Source organism: Lepidochelys kempii, chromosome 6 (genome assembly GCF_965140285.1).
Source record: "Lepidochelys kempii isolate rLepKem1 chromosome 6, rLepKem1.hap1, whole genome shotgun sequence".
In the NCBI taxonomy this organism is placed as follows: Eukaryota; Metazoa; Chordata; order Testudines; family Cheloniidae; genus Lepidochelys; species Lepidochelys kempii.
Genome location: NC_136385.1, coordinates 132,143,678 through 132,159,662, shown reverse-complemented (window position 1 = coordinate 132,159,662; position 15,985 = coordinate 132,143,678).

Sequence of the window (15,985 nt, the reverse complement as noted above, 5' to 3'; positions counted from 1 at the left end):
TTGGATAAGGTAGGGGGACCAAAGCCCACCCTGGTCCACTTGGTCCTGATGCAGGGCCCTAGGGTACGGATACCTTGCTGCTCAGTCTCAGTCACCTGTCCTTACTGCCTCATTCCCTGGGTCACTTCCTACCCCTTGTTCCAACATGGAGGTTTCCTCAGCACCCATTGCCTCATCTCCATCAGCCTTGGCTGGTGGCTGGGGTTCTGTTGGGCTCCTAACCTGGCTGGCTTCAGAGTCTGGGAGTTCTGGCACTTTCCCAGCAGGATCCTGCAATGCACATCTGCTCTCATCAGCTGCCAGCCCAGACTGAGCTGAGCTGCTCCCTCTTATATGGTGGTCCCAGCTGGACTATGCCCAGCAGGGGTGAGGGGGCATGGTTTCCTCAACCCAGAGTATGGGATTAACCCCCTCCAGCCCAGTGCGTGGTAGGTACACCCCATCATAATATACATTTGCATTTTTTAAAAAATAATTTTAAATAGGTAAAGAAAGTGTCATCTTTCCCCATCTGCCCTTTACTCTAGCCCTCAGTAATTGGCTGATTTCATAGATTTATACATTTTTAAGGCCAGAACGGCCCATTAGATCATCTAGCCTGACCATTAAATCTCACCCACTTACCCCTGCATTGAACCCAGTAACTTGTGTTTGTCTAAAGTACATCTTCCAAAAAGGTATCCAGTCTTAACCTGCAGACATCAAGAGATGGTGAATCCACCACTTTGCTAGGTAATATTTTCCAATGACTAATCACCCACACGTTAAAAATGTGTGCCATATTCCTAATTTCAGTTTGTCTGGTTTGAGCTTCCAGCAACCAGCTCTTGTTCTGCATTTCTCAAGCAGGTTAAAGAGCCCTGTCACACCCAGTATTTTCTCCATATTCTTTTTGATAAGTTAAAGCTTTAAATCTCTCACTGTAAGGAATTAGCTCCAGTTCTTTGTCTGTGAAGCAGACAGAAAGTGCTTCTCAGTCTATGCTACTTGAGAATTTGTCAGTTGTCCCAGAGTTGGTTCTGGATACAACTAAAGCCCAGCATGGAAATGTTCCTAAGTTTGTGTGTGCTAGGGAGAATGACATTGTAACTAGGTTGCATCCAGTTAGTGTCATAACAAGATTCCCAGAGTCCTGGCAATTCTGCGGCTGCTATTTTGCTTGTTGCTGGTGTATTGCTGGGTAAAGATATGACAACCTTGTCTGATCAGGTCTCTATCCTAGCCAGGGCACAAGAAGAACATGAAGGTGATTTAAACTGTGTTACCCACTAACAGTGAAAACTTATAACAAGGAGGAAATGATTCCTAAGCCTGTTGAGCCTGGTAACCTGCATTTTGCCAATGAAGAAAGTTGCAAAGGGAAAGAGAGTGCCTTTAACCTTTTATGTAGTGAGTTTATCACCGGTTTTGGGTTGTTTGCCCCGTTTCTCAGCGTTTTGTCCTGAGTTTGACATTCTCAGTTGTGACCCACTGAGGCACGGTTACAGTCGCTTAATCCTTTTCAGCATCGCTGCTCCCCAGGATACAGTCCCCGTTCTGTAGGGATGACCTGCTTTCCTTATTGCTGGATGTAAGTAACCCGGGTTAATGGGTCTGACGAAAAGGGGAGCCACGCTTGTTCCTGGGTAAATGAGAGATGGGGAATACTGTGGTGTGCTCACCTTGCCAAAGGTGTTGAGCCTTGTGATTGGGCAAACCCTAGGGGATGAAAAGCAGACTAAGCCAACCACAGGTAAGAAACAAAACCAGAATCAGGTTGTTTGGGGGCATTATTTGGGGGGTAAAAAAACATGGGTTTACAACACAGGGGTAAATGATTTGCAAATTCACACAAGTTCTGCAAAGCCAGAAATCTTCCCACTCCATGAGGTTTGCTCATCTCTACTGAGCAAAGGGATACAGGGGGAAACATCAGGTATTTACTGAGGTGTGACAATTGTCTGCATTTCTAATGATGATTTTTTTTCTTTTTTTAAAAAAGTTAATTTATTAAATTGAAACAAACTTGGTCATTGGGAAATTGAGGTATAGGCTGATTTAGCTCCCAGCATCTCCCCATTTAGGTGCCTCAGTGGGAGCGGAGCTCTTTTGAAACTCTGGCCACTTGTTTAGAGGCCTAAAAGGGAGTTATCAGTGCTCAGCTTCTTTGAAGAGTTTATTAATGTTTGGGCACTTTAACAACTGCCCCCTCTGAATCAGCCCACTCGGGGTTCCATAGGATCTTGGCCTAATCTCAGATAGGCCATTTGCTTTCAGGGGAGCAAACCCTGCTACCCCTTAACTCTCTCTCACTGTCCCCAAACCCCATCCTTATGGCTGGAGTTCTCCCCTACTTTCTTAGGCAGAGCAGCTGGCTCCATTTTAGGGGCTGTCATGATCAGGGAGTCCTGAGGGAATATCAGGGGTTTAAGCTGAGGCGCGGGGTTTCCTCCTGTGGAGGGGATTCTCTTTACTCTGAGACTTCGAGATTTTCAGAAAGCCTTTGCCCTTAGATTTCCAGAAAGCCTTTGATAAGGTCCCTTACCAAAGGCTCTTATGTAAATTAAGTTGTCATGGAATAAGCAGGAAGATCCTTTCATGGATTGAGAACTGGTTAAAAGACAGGGAACAAAGGGTAGGAATAAATGGTAAATTTTCAGAATAGAGAGGGGTAACTAGTGGTGTTCCCCATGGGTCAGTCCTAGGACCAATCCTATTCAACTTATTCATAAATGATCTGGAGAAAGGGGTAAACAGTGAGGTGGCAAAGTTTGCAGATGATATTAAACTGCTCAAGAAAGTTAAGGCCAAAGCAGACTGTAAAGAACTTCAAAAAGATCTCACAAAACTCAGTGATTGGACAACAAAATGGCAAATGAAATTTAATGTGAATAAATGTAAAGTAATGCACATTGGAAAAAATAACCCCAACTATACATACAATATGATGGGGGCTAATTTAGCTACGACTAATCAGGAGAAAGATCTTGGAGTCATCGTAGATAGTTCTCTGAAGACGTCCACACAGTGTGCAGCGGCAGTCAAAAAAGCAAACAGGATGTTAGGAATCATTAAACAAGGGATAGAGAATAAGACAGAGAATATCTTATTGCCCTTATATAAATCCATGGTATGCCCACCTCTTGAATACTGAGTACAGATGTGGTCCCCTCATCTCAAAAAAGATATACTGACATTAGAAAAGGTTCAGAAAAAGGCAACCAAAATGATTCGGGGTTTGGAACGGGTCCCATATGAGGAGAGATTAAAGAGACTAGGACTTTTCAGCTTGGAAAAGAGGAGACTAAGGGGGGAGATGATAGAGGTCTATAAAATCATGAGTGGTGTGGAGAAAGTGAATAAGGAAAAGTTATTTAATGTTCCCATAATATAAGAACCAGGGGCCACCAAATGAAATTAATGGGCAGCAGGTTTAAAACAAATAAAAGGAAGTTCTTCTTCACTCAGCGCACAGTCAACCTGTGGAACTCCTTGCCTGAGGAGGTTGTGAACGCTAGGACTATAACAAGGTTTAAAAGAGAACTGGATAAATTAATGGAGGCTAAGTCCATTAATGGCTATTTGCCAGGATGGGCAAGGAATGGTGTCCCTAGCCCCTGTTTGTCAGAGGGTGGAGATGGATGGCAAGAGAGAGATCACTGATCATTACCTGTTAGGTTCACTCCCTCTGGGGCACCTGGCATTGGCCACTGTCGGTGGACAGGATACTGGGCTGGATGGACCTTTGGTCTGACCCAGGATGGCCATTCTAATGTTCTTATGAGACACTGGAGCCAGCTCTGAACTGAATTCAGACTTAGGGCTCTGCTCCATGTGATTTTCAGGAAGGGTAAATCACGTGTTTGTTAGCTGGTGCCTATGCTCTGTAATGACCATTGGGGAATGTACACACCCCCAGACAATCAATTAATTTCCCAACTGGCAGAGTGTCCAAGCATGAGCCAGTATCACAGTTATCTACCCCCAGATTTACTAGATGACTCTCAGGTTCTCTGCCCACTGGACAATCCCAATATATATCCTTTCCTCTCGGCATTTCTTCTATTGCTGTGTTATTGTCCTCCATCAGATATCATACTCTTTCCCCTGGCTAAAGGAAAGCAAGGCTAAGATGGGTATCAAATGCACAGGGGAGGATTCAGAAAAAACTAGGGTAGGAAACAAAAGTGACATTAATAAAAGTTTTCAGTAGTTTCCATTAGTCAAACCTTTTCATGTTTAATATTCTACAGCAGCGTTGTACGCCATCATAATGTTTCCTCCATAATTCCCTGTCAGGTTATATAAAGAAATTTGCTTTGCATGGCTACGCTGGTTTTGTCAGGACACACGAAGTCCCCTGAGAGGAGCTAACTTTATTCAGTGATTTTTATAGTACTGGAAACAATATGAAGGAACAACAATGTACACAAGACAAAAGGCAGGCAAGGAGACCAGACCGTGGGATAGAGGATTAAAACAAAAATGACCTGGTACTGTCCCAACTGTCTGCCTTAGAACTGCAGTACAGTCAGTCAAAACACACAGCTAAGATTGTATTCCAGGCAGGTAATTCCTACAGGCATAAATGGGAATTACACATGTAACTCTCCTGAGCCTCTGATAAGGGAGGAGACAACTGTGTGAAGGAAAGCTTGACATACTTTTCCCAGTTGTGCAAAAACATTTCATTAGTGCCAACTCTTGCAATTGTATCCCAAGTCTCTTGGTGCTTTTCTTCAAGTCCCAGCTCTTGGAGCCATAGATTATGTGAAAATCTCAGCTTCCACTTCTGAAAAAGTTTCTAGCCTTCACGGTTACAAAGCAAAGCCTGAAAATGTGACCCCCAAAAGCTAAAACACTACAGGGCAAAGAACCACAGAGTTGTGATTTTTAAAAAACTCATGATATTTAAGCCAATTTCATGACTGTTGGGGGCATGACACATGGTTTTTGAACTTCTGGGGTTGACAGTACTGCCATTTCCAGCATGCCCTTTTAAACTGTGCTTTCCAGATTGACTCACCAAGGCAGCCCCTGCTGATCTAGGGCCCCAGTTTGCGTTGATCTCCACACAAGTGCAGGGGGTTGCCCATGTGGGGCTCACTGTGGGACCAGGCTCCAGTATCTAGTGCTATTATGACAGCCTTTTAAATATTTGTGGATATCAGAATTACCTGGTTCATTATACTTTTCCACATAACACCCCTGCTGCTCCAACACCCCCCACCCTTAACTATCCCAGATCGAATGTAGTTGTAGGCTTTCATAGGTCTAAGGCAAATGGCACATGCAAAAACATCTACTAAAAAAACCCCAACCCCAGCTCAGCCTATAAAGGTGTGGGGCCTGATTGTAGCCAGCAGTACGCCATCCCTCCTCCTGGCTCCCAGCATTGGGCCATGCCAAAGGTGGGAGGGGATGTGGCCAGAGTGTGCTGTGTTTCAGCAATATCCACATCTAGTGGGTGACCCCGCGGGGCTGCTGCTGTCAGGTGTAGTTTACAGCAGCCCTGAGGTCACTCTAAATTAGGGTGGGGGGAAACGTATCCACGTGTCCCCAGCTCCCCATGGGATCAGTGACCTACAGTTGACTTCTTTGCAGCTCTCCTTTCACCCGCTGCTGTGCCCAGGAGAGGACTGTCCTCCCTCCCTTCCTCGGCTCTTTGAGCCAAGACCCATGCATAGCTCAGTGCTCGGTCATAATTCCCACGAAGGGAGAATTCTGACTGTGTGAGGATGCAGGACTAGGCCCAGTGTAGGCATGCTACAAGAAAAGTCATGCCACAGCCCCAGTTTTGTTACCGATCCCTCACCAACCTCTGCACCAGAGGACACCCCTGTGCTTTTCTCACAGAGCCACCCACGGAAGCATATAGCTGCACCATACACAGGGTCAGAACACGGGCTTTAGAAAGCGGGATGAGCTTTTCTAGCCACACGTGGGATTGCTGCAGCTGCACGAAGAGCTGTGATTGGGGGCAGTAGCCATCTCTGGGCCGAGGACACTTTTTAGCTTAAAGAGGCTGATGGAAATTTTTTTAAACTCCAGCTACTTAGAAAGAAAAGGCTTTGGGGCTATATGAAAGCAGATGTAAATTCTGAATGCGCTTTGTGATAATGATGAAAGCAACCCCAAAGAGTGTGTGGGGTGAGCGAGACAGCTCAAAGGACTCTGTCCATTTGTTCATCTCCTGTAAGGACCCAAAATAGTTTTGATTTCTGATCATTCCTTAGACGCCCCTGAGCTCAATAGCACTAAACTCCATTTTAGGGCATGCAGAACCCAGAGTAGAAAACACTTAGCTTGGGCATTTTCCAGTAATTTAACAGAGACCCCCAAACAAAATAGTCACAGAGCGAACTTTTACACAGTAACATTTTAAGCAAGAGTTCAGGCTTGCTTGCTGCTCAGTCACCGCGTTTAGATTGTCATCGGCTTGATTTCAATTCCCTCCACCTTTTGCTAATTTTAGATTGTAATCACCATTCCTTACGGCGCCCAACCCTGCAGACACTATCTTAGTCTCTAAGGTGCCACAAGTACTCCTTTTCTTTTATCAGGAGTAGCGCTTACTACACTGAGTAGTTCCATTGGCTGCACTACACCCAGTAGTGAGTGTTTACAGGATCAGGTCAGACACCCTTTGGCACTTTTCATTCTGCAGTTTTTAACCTGGGTTTTATAACAAGTTAAAGCCACCCTCACTTTCACGACACAGTTTGGTTTGTATCCACACTTGTCAAATTGTGCATGAGCAGCACAGACAGATACACACAGAGCAGCATTAGGACTAGCAGTATATGGGGCAATGCCTTCTAAGATGCCCAACCACAAAGGGACTAGGAAGAGGACACCGTGCAAATAAGCTCCACAATCAGAGAACCTGAGCTGAAGCCCATGGAACTCAATGGAAAGATTTGCAGTGACTTCAGCTGGGCTTTGGATCAGGTCTATAGGTACAACACTCTGTCTACACTGCAAAAAAAGGAGCAAGCTGAACCACTAACAGGATGACAACCAGGTGATTGCCTATGCTGGTGGCCAGGGTCAAACATTGTTAGGTAGCCAGGGTTACTGACTGAGCTTTAACCATGTTGTGTGTAGCCAGGCCAGTAACTGGTTACAAACTTAGCTAACAGTTACAGTGAAGACAGGGTCATAGACACCAATGGAATGCTGAATAAAGCCCTCACATTCTTTTGGCCATATTATGGTCTAGTCATTTCTTAGTCCAGCCTTGAGTGCAGGGGACTGCCTAGATGATGTCTCGAGGTCTCTTCGAGTCTGACACTTCTACAATTCTATGGAGGTTGTTTAGTTGGAAAAGTTCTGTTTTACAAGAACTGATTTCTTTGCATTTCTTCTACACCTCCGGGAGAGCAGTTCATGCGTTTAGGCTGGGATCCCGTCCTTACCTACCACACCCTTAGTCCCTGGGAGTTTTAAAGTTGTCTTCAGTGGTCCTAAGACTGGTACTGGCACCCAACTACAGAACTTTCTCATTTCAAGAACTACTTTTTTGCACTGCTGAACACCCTGGACATTTAAAGCTTTGGCTCATGAACAAGATCAAGTTGTGCCCCTTGTTTCTGCAGTGTTACTGTGTAATTTCAGGGATGATGGGTACTAAGGTCATTCACTCCCTCAGCAGCATCCAAAACCAAATGCTTTGTCGCAGAACGATGGGAAGAGAAAAGGAAAAGAAACATATATGGCTTTGTGACTAAAACTTTTAGAAATGCAACAGCACTTGTGTGGGGTCATTTTAGGGAAAGAGCCTGTTGCCTTTTGCTGCCCTCTTGAGGTCAAGCCACAAGCCACAGATGCAAGGGAGCCTGCTCGAACCACGTAGTAAATAATATATTTAGTAAATATCTTCCACTCAAGCCCATCTCTAAGCACCCTCCTCCCCCAAAAAATCAACCCCTCTTTGGAACAATATAGTGGCAATTGCTTCAATGACCAGCTGATTTATTCAGATTAGCGGTTGTTAAGATGCTCTTCAATTGTAGGGAGTAGCAGAGCTGTTAAAGAAATAGACATTCAGCAGGAGTACATATCCTCTATATAGCACATCAGATTTCCAAAGTCTTTCTACAATTATTAACTGATATCTTATCTATTTCATAAACCAAAACGTACACTTTGGCTTTGTCTATGCTCCCAAGTTTTGTCGACAAAGGGCAGTTTTTGCTGACAAAACAGTGGATGCGTACACACTGCGATGCGACTTTTGGCGGCCAAAATGCCCTGTTTTGGCCACAAAATAAAACCACCCCGAGGAGAGACATAAGGCACTTTGCGCAAAATTTTTGTTGACAAAGTGCCAGTGTAGACACCACACTTGATTTTATCGTTTTAATTGGCCTCCAGGAGGTGTCCCACAATGCCCATCCTGACCGCTCTGGTCAGCAGTTTGAACTCCACTGCCCTACAGCCAGGTGAACCACCATCCACCCCTCCCCCTTAGAAGCCCCAGGAATTTTTAAAATTCCATTTCCTGTTTGCTCAGCATGGAAAGGTCTCATCTCATCTTCCCAGGTGACCATGGCAGGTTATCGCAGCAAACACTTTCCCACTTGGACCACTGCAGAGCTGCTGGATCTGCTCAGGATATGGGGAGAGGAAGCTGTGCAGTCCCAACAGTGCTTGAGACGTAGGAATTGGGATACCGATGGGCAGATTTCTCAAGGCTTGTGCAAAAAGGGCTGTGATCAAGACACGCTGCAGTGCAGAGTGAGGATAAAGGAGCTGAGGCAGGCGTACCATAAGGCGAGGGAGGCAAACCATCGCTCTGGTGCTACACCTATGACCTGCCAGTTCTATAAGAAGCTGGACGCTATCCTCGGTGGCGACCCCACCTCCACTGCCAAGAACCCTGTGGATACTTCGGTGGGCCTGGAGGTGGTGGAAAGAGGACCCAGAGGATGAAGTCATTGATGAAGAGGTGGAGTTAGATGAGGATGTGCTGCTCCTGGCAAAGTCGCCCGGTAGGGCAGGCACCCAGGAACTGTTCACCACTCCGGAATTGTCTAGCTTGGCTCTGCAATTGCTCTCTGGCGAGCAAGAAGCAGGAGAGGAGATGCCTGGTAAATGGCTGTAGCCTATGTAGTGCGGAGGTGGGTTCAGGGTATAGAAATGTACATGACTGGCTGTGTTTCTGTGTGCTGGACATTTCCCTGTGTAGCTAATCAGTACAGGGTGTTGATTCGTGCCAAGATCTCATGGGAATCCTCCAGAGAGATCTCCAAGAAAGTTTCCTGGAGGTACTCACAATCCTCTGCCGAAGGTTCCTTGGCAGAGCTGCTTTGGTCCTTCCCCCATTATAGGAAACTTTCCAGTGCCATTCGGCAATCACTTGTGCAGGGACAAAAGCGGCACCCGGGCAAGCAGCACAGGGAGCAGGGCAGAAGCCACAAGCATTTAGTAGATGCAGCCTCGCTTCTCTGCTTACCCTCAGCACTGAGATGTCTGCTAGAATGACCCCTGTCTGTGGAAAAGTGTGGGATAATTTTAGAATTTCTTCCCTAGTCAGCTGCACCACAACCCTTGTGCTCTTTTCCCCATGTAGAGTATCCTCTTCCCCCCAGCCAAGGCTTACCATACATTGGGTGGTTTGCAGAGATGTGTGCTTGCCAAGGGTCAGTGCGAAAGTGATTGTCGTGTTGCAAAAGGTGTGTTTTACTGAAATGTTTCAGTGCTGTGCATGAATTTAACAATCATGTTTCTGTGCATTGTTCCTTTTGCTTCAGCAGATTGGGCCTTGAGGAACACCCCACACACACCGGCCGAGTGTCTCCGCCAGGTAAGAAAGCACCCAAGACAGAGCAAAGAAGACATGTTCCGGGAGGTCCTGCACTGCTCCAATGCAGAGAAAAGGGCACACAAGGAGTGGAGGGAAGCCGAAAGCAGGACAAAAAAGAAAATCAGGAGTTTAAGGACGCTACTGAGCGGATGATTAAAGTCATGGAGGAGAAAATGCAGGTGCTGAAGTCCTTAATAATGCTGCAGACTGAGCAAATGTGTGCCCGCCCTCCCCTGCAGCACATTCAAAACTCTTTTCCATTCCCCCCCACCCCAATCCGCCCACACAGTCCTTTCCACTTGCTGGGACTTCTGGAGTTTGCCTTCACTCCACCCCCCTGGGATAACTTTCAAAATGATAGCTGGACCTATGCACAGCTCTGAAAGTCTGCCCTTCCCTGGTACCTCCTTTCCCACCAACTATTTTTGTATATGTTTGTGTTGTTTCTTGTGCAATAAAAGCAAAGCTTTCGAATGGTAACTCATCTTTATTTGTTTCCTACAAACTGAGATAGCAGGCACGACCAATACATGCACAGGGAGTGTAACCATGTTCTCACTGGAATGTAAGGCCCCAAAAGTCACCATTGCTTCCTAGGAAAACTACATGAAATGTAACATTGCAGCACCAATCACAGAGATATACATTACCAGTTCTCATTTTCAAAGTGTTGTCTCAAAGCCTCCCTGATTCGAATTACCCCCTTCTGGGCCCCTCTGACAGCCCTGGTATCTGGCTGTCCAAAATCAGCAGTCAAGCCGTCTGCCTCAGCACTCCACCGCTGAGCAAACCTTTCACCCTAAACTTCACAGAGATTATGCAATGTACAACATGTGGTTATGACCATGGGAATAATATCCTTATTGAGGTCTAACCTGCCATAAAGGCATCACCAGAGCACCTTTAATCTGCCAAAGGCATATTCCACTGTCATCTGGCACCTACTCAGCCTGTTGTTGAACCGCTCCTTACTGCTGTCCAGGTTTCCCATATAAGGTTTCATGAGCCACAGCTGGAAGGGGTAATCCGGGTCTCCCAGGATCACTATGGGCATTTCAACATCCCCCATTATAATCTTCTAGTCTGGAAAGAAAGTCCCTGCCTGTAGTTTTCTATACAGGCTGGTGTTCCTGAAGATGCATGAGTCATGCATCTTCCCGGACCACCCCATGTTGATGTCAGTGAAATGCCCATGGTGATCCACAAGTGCCTGCAACACCATGGAGAAGTACCCCTTCTTATTGATGTACTCGGTTGCAAAGTGCTCTGGTGCCAAAATAGGAATATGTGTGCCATCTATCACCCCTCCAGTTAGGGAAACCCATTTCTGCAAAGCTGCCCACTATTTCACACACGTTTTCCAGAATCATGGTCCTTTGTAGCAGGATGCAGTCAACTGCTACGCACACTTGCTGTAACACAGCCTCACCAGTCGACTTCCCAACTCCAAATTGATTCACAGCCAACCAGTAGCAGTCTGGAGTCGCCAGCTTCCACACAGCAATTGCCACATGCTTCTCTACTGATAGGGCAGCTATCACTCTGGTGTCTTTGCGCCACAGTACTGGGGCGAGCTCCGCACACAGCTCCAGGAAGGTGGCTTTCTGCATCTGAAAGTTCTGTAGCCACTGCTCATCACCCCACACTTGCATTATGATATGATCCCATCATTCAGTGCTTGTTTCCTGAGCCCAGAAGCGATGGTCCACCCTCTGCAGCTGCTCTGTGAATGCCAAAAGCAATCTAAAGTTGCTCCTATCCACATCACACAGCATGTCAGGCAACTGGGAATCTTCTTCAGTTAGGAACTTTGCAATTAACTGCACTGCCATCCATGATGTCTTCATGACAGTTATCAGAGCATAGGAGAGCAGGGCGGGATCCATCCTTTCTCACAAAGATGCCGTGGTGCACAGCAAACAAGGCCCTTGAAAAATGCTGAGAAAGAAAGCCGGAAGCCCATGGACTGCTGGAACAGAAAGCAATGCATCATGGGACATTGAGCCCAGTCCCAAGATGTGCTGCGATCGGCTCCACCTTCCCACAAGACCTAGTGGCAGAACATGTTGAGGTGGACTGTGGGATAGGTACCCAAGTGTGGATGCGCTCTGCTGACAGGGGGAGTGAGTGTGAACACACAATACCAATTTTTATTGTAACACTTTTTGATGTCGACATAACTCTTGTCAACAAAACTCTATAGCATAGACAAGGCCTAAGCCTCTCCAATTAAGATAAATGAAAAAGATTGGGATTGTTACCTTTGAGAGGAGCTGAATGAAAATGGACATAATAAAAGAATATAAAAATACTGAATGGTATAGGGAAGATAGAGCAGGAGCTTCTGTTCTTCCAGTCTCATAACACAAGAACAAGGTTCAATGGAATAAAAAAGTGGGACATTCAAAACCAATCAAAGGAAATACTCTTTCAGAGAACATGCAATGAAACTGCGGAACTCACTGCCACAGGAAGTCATTGAGGCCAAGAATGTAACAAGATTCAAAACAGGATTGGACATTTATATGGATAACAAGAATATCCAGTGCTAAAATTAACGACGATAACAATTTTGGAAGGGATATTAAATCTCATGTATCAGGGCTTAAACCAGTCTCTAAATATTAGAGACCAGGACCTAGTGTGTTGGGCAGATTAGCCCACATCTGCTTATTGTGGGGTTCTTACACCATCCTCTGCAGTATCTGGTGCTGGCCTCTCTTGCAGGCAGGATTTGGAGCAAGGTGGAGCTTGGGTTTGATGCAGTTTGGCAATTCCTACGTAGTGTGTAGGCAGTGCGGTCCCAGGAGGAAAAAGCCAACAGTACAATAGAGAAGCTGCCTTTCTGTACATCTGAACGAGTGTCTTCTCTGAATAACTGTGCTAACGAGATTGGTCCAGTTTGTGTCAAGTAACAAGCTGAATCAAAATCCTTCAGAATCAGGATTTTCAATGGGAGGTACCACACTGGGGGGAGGAGGGGAACAACGTGGGACCTGCCTCACTGAGAGACTGTCTCTCTCCCAGGGCTGGCAATCCAAGGCCCTCGGCACACCCTCATGCCATGTCCATGAGCCCTGCAACCATGGCTCTACTCCCCTTCAGAGTTGTAAGAGCCACCCTCACAAATGCTGTCTGCGGTGCTGGTGGGGGCTACCACTCCTCTTTGGACTAGCTGCGGCCTCCAGCCTCCCCAGTTCACCACCCCTCTCCCTCAGGCAGGCTGTTGTGGTGACGGGAGCCATGATGGGTGGTGGCAGCAAGGGTTTCCCTCACACAGAGCCCAAGAGCCGTGGGTTTCAGAGCTGATCTCTCAGAACGATGAATGGGCCAGGTCACAATATGATCTATGATTTCAGACTGCCTGCAGACTCAGGTAGATATTACACTCAGTTCATGTTTTCAAGCTTATCTTCACAACCGTAGGCTGGAAACAAGGCAGAGAAGCTGATGGCATCAAATGCCTCCAGTAGCTGGGGACCTAGGGAGGCACAGACCTATCGTGCCTGAGCCTTAATCCAGCCCTGCTGTCTACCTGTGTCATACTGCCACAACTGCAAGGCTGGAGGCACTGTATAAACAAAGAGACTGCTGGCAGGGAGTTCTCTGTGGGGGTCCCTTGACTTTGGAATTTTCTTCCCTCTTGGTCCAAAGTGCCCCAAATCTGTTGTCCTGTAGGTCTCACTACAAAGTCCATCGATTCTCCCAGCCCTTTAGAGAGAAAGTAAGATGGGGAAGGTGGGAAGTGCTGAAAGAGGACTGGGGCTGGAGGGTTATATTTTGCCTGGATAATATCACAAGGCTTGGGAGAGGGTTTAGCTGGAGCAGATGAACCTGCAATAATACCTTATGGGGACGTTTTAGTCATTTTAGTTTTGACTATTGTCCTAGATCTATGGGAGTTGTTCCTTTCTCCCTTTTCTGTGTAAATCAAGATATATAAATAAATAAATAAACATTAAACCCATCGAGCCTCGCTTTGGGGAGATTTAGACTGAGAAGCCGACGTAACGAGCGTCGCGTGGAGCGGGCGCGGCAAGGCAAGTGTGAGCGTATCATCAAGCAGGCCAAAAAGAAAGAGATTTAAGAGCAACTAGCAAAAGACACAAAAACTAGCAGCCCATTTTTTTTCAGTACCTCAGAAGCAGGAAGCTGCCAAACAATCAGGGGGGCCCCTGGAGAATCCAGGGGCTAAAGGAGCACGCACAGAAGACAGGGCTATTGCAGAGGAGATAAATGGATTCTTTGCTTTGGTCTTCCCTGCAGAGGATGGAGGGAGATTCCCTCGCCTGAGCTCTTTAGGTGACAAATCTGAGGAACTGTCCCAGATTGAGGTGTCATTAGAGGAGGTTTTGGAACCAATTGATTAATTAAACAGCAATACGTCACCAGGACCAGATGGGATTCACCCAAGAGTTCTGAAGGACTCAGATATGATTTTGCAGAACTGCTAACTGTGGTATGTAACCGATCACTTAAACCAGCCTCTGTCCCAGATGATTGGAGGATAACTAATGTAATGCCAATTTTTCAAAAAGGCTCCAGAGGCGATCCCGGCAATTGCAGGCCAGTAAAGGGAAATCATGCCTCACCAATCCATTAGAATTCTCTGAGGGGATCAACAAACATGTGGACGGGGTGATTCAGTAGATATAGTGCACTTGGACTTTCAGAAAGCCTTTGACAAGGTCCCTCAACAGAGGCTCTTAAGTAGGCAAAGATGTCATGGCATAAAAGGGAAGGTCCTCTTCTGAATCAGTAACGGGTTAAAAGACAGGAAACAAAGGGTAGGAATAAATGGTCACTTTTCAGAATGGAGAAAGGTAAATAGAGATGTCCCCAGAGGTCTGTACTGGGACCAGTACTGTTCAGTATACTCATACATGATCTGGAAAAAGGGGTAAACAGTGAGGTGGCAAAGTTTGCAGATGATAGAAATTACTCAAGATAGTTAAGTCCAAAGAAGACAGAAGAGTTACAAAGGGATCTCACTAAACTGCATGACTAGGCAATAACATGGCAGATGAAATTCAGTGTTGATGAATGCAAAGAAATGCACATTGGCAAACATAATCCCAACTATACATATAAAATGATGGGGTCTGAATTAGCTGTTATCACTCAAGAGAGAGATCTTGGAGTCATTGTGGATAGTTCTCTGAAAACATCCACTCAATGTGCAGCGGCAGTCAAAAAAGCAAACAGAATGTTGGGAACCCTTAGGAAAGGGATAGATAATAATACAGAAAATATCAGAATGCCAATGTAAATCGACGGTCCACCCACACCTTGAATACTGCGTGCAGTTCTGATCACCCCATCTTAAAAACAATATATTTGAATCGGAAAAGATACAGAGAAGGGCAAAAAAATTATTGGGGGTATGGAACAGCTTCCATATGAGGCGAGATTAAAAAGACTGGAACTGTTCAACTTTGAAAAGAGACAACTAAGGGGGGAGATGACCACAATCTATACAGTCATGAATGGTGTGGAGAAAATGAATAAGGAAGTGTTATTTACCACTTCACATAGCACAAGAACCAGGGGGTTGCCCAATGAAATTAACAGGCAGCAGGTTTAAAAGAAACAAAAGGAAGAACTTCTTCATACAACGCACAGTCAACCTGTGGAACTGATTGTGGGGGGATGTTGGGAAGGCAAAAAGTATAACAGGGTTCAAAAAGAATTAGATAAAATTCATGGAGGATAGGTCCATCAATGGCTATTAGCCAAGATGGTCAGGGATGCAACCCCATGCTCTGGGTATCCCTAAGGCTCTGATGCTGGGACTATACAACAGGGAGATAGATCACTCGAAAATTGTCTCGTCTGTTCATTGCCTCTGAAGCACCTAGCACTGGCCACTGTTGGAAGACAGGATACTGGGCTGGATGGACCATTGATCTGACCCAAAGTGGTCATTCTTCTGTTCTTATATACAGAGAGTAACAACTGCCTGCAGGAGGGGATGGAAAAGTTATGCAAATTGCAGCCAGTAGCATGGGGGGGTGTGGCTCAGTGGGTGTGAAAGGCCTTTGGGTGTTAGCTTTGCTTGCTGACAGGCTTTTATTTTTATGCTTGGTGTGCCCTGGGCAATCCCAAAACACACACATCTTTCCCCGTCAATGGGAGCATGAAAAAGGATATTTAAAAGGCCCTTTGAGCTAGGAAGGGAAACTTGTTCTTTTGGAGGAG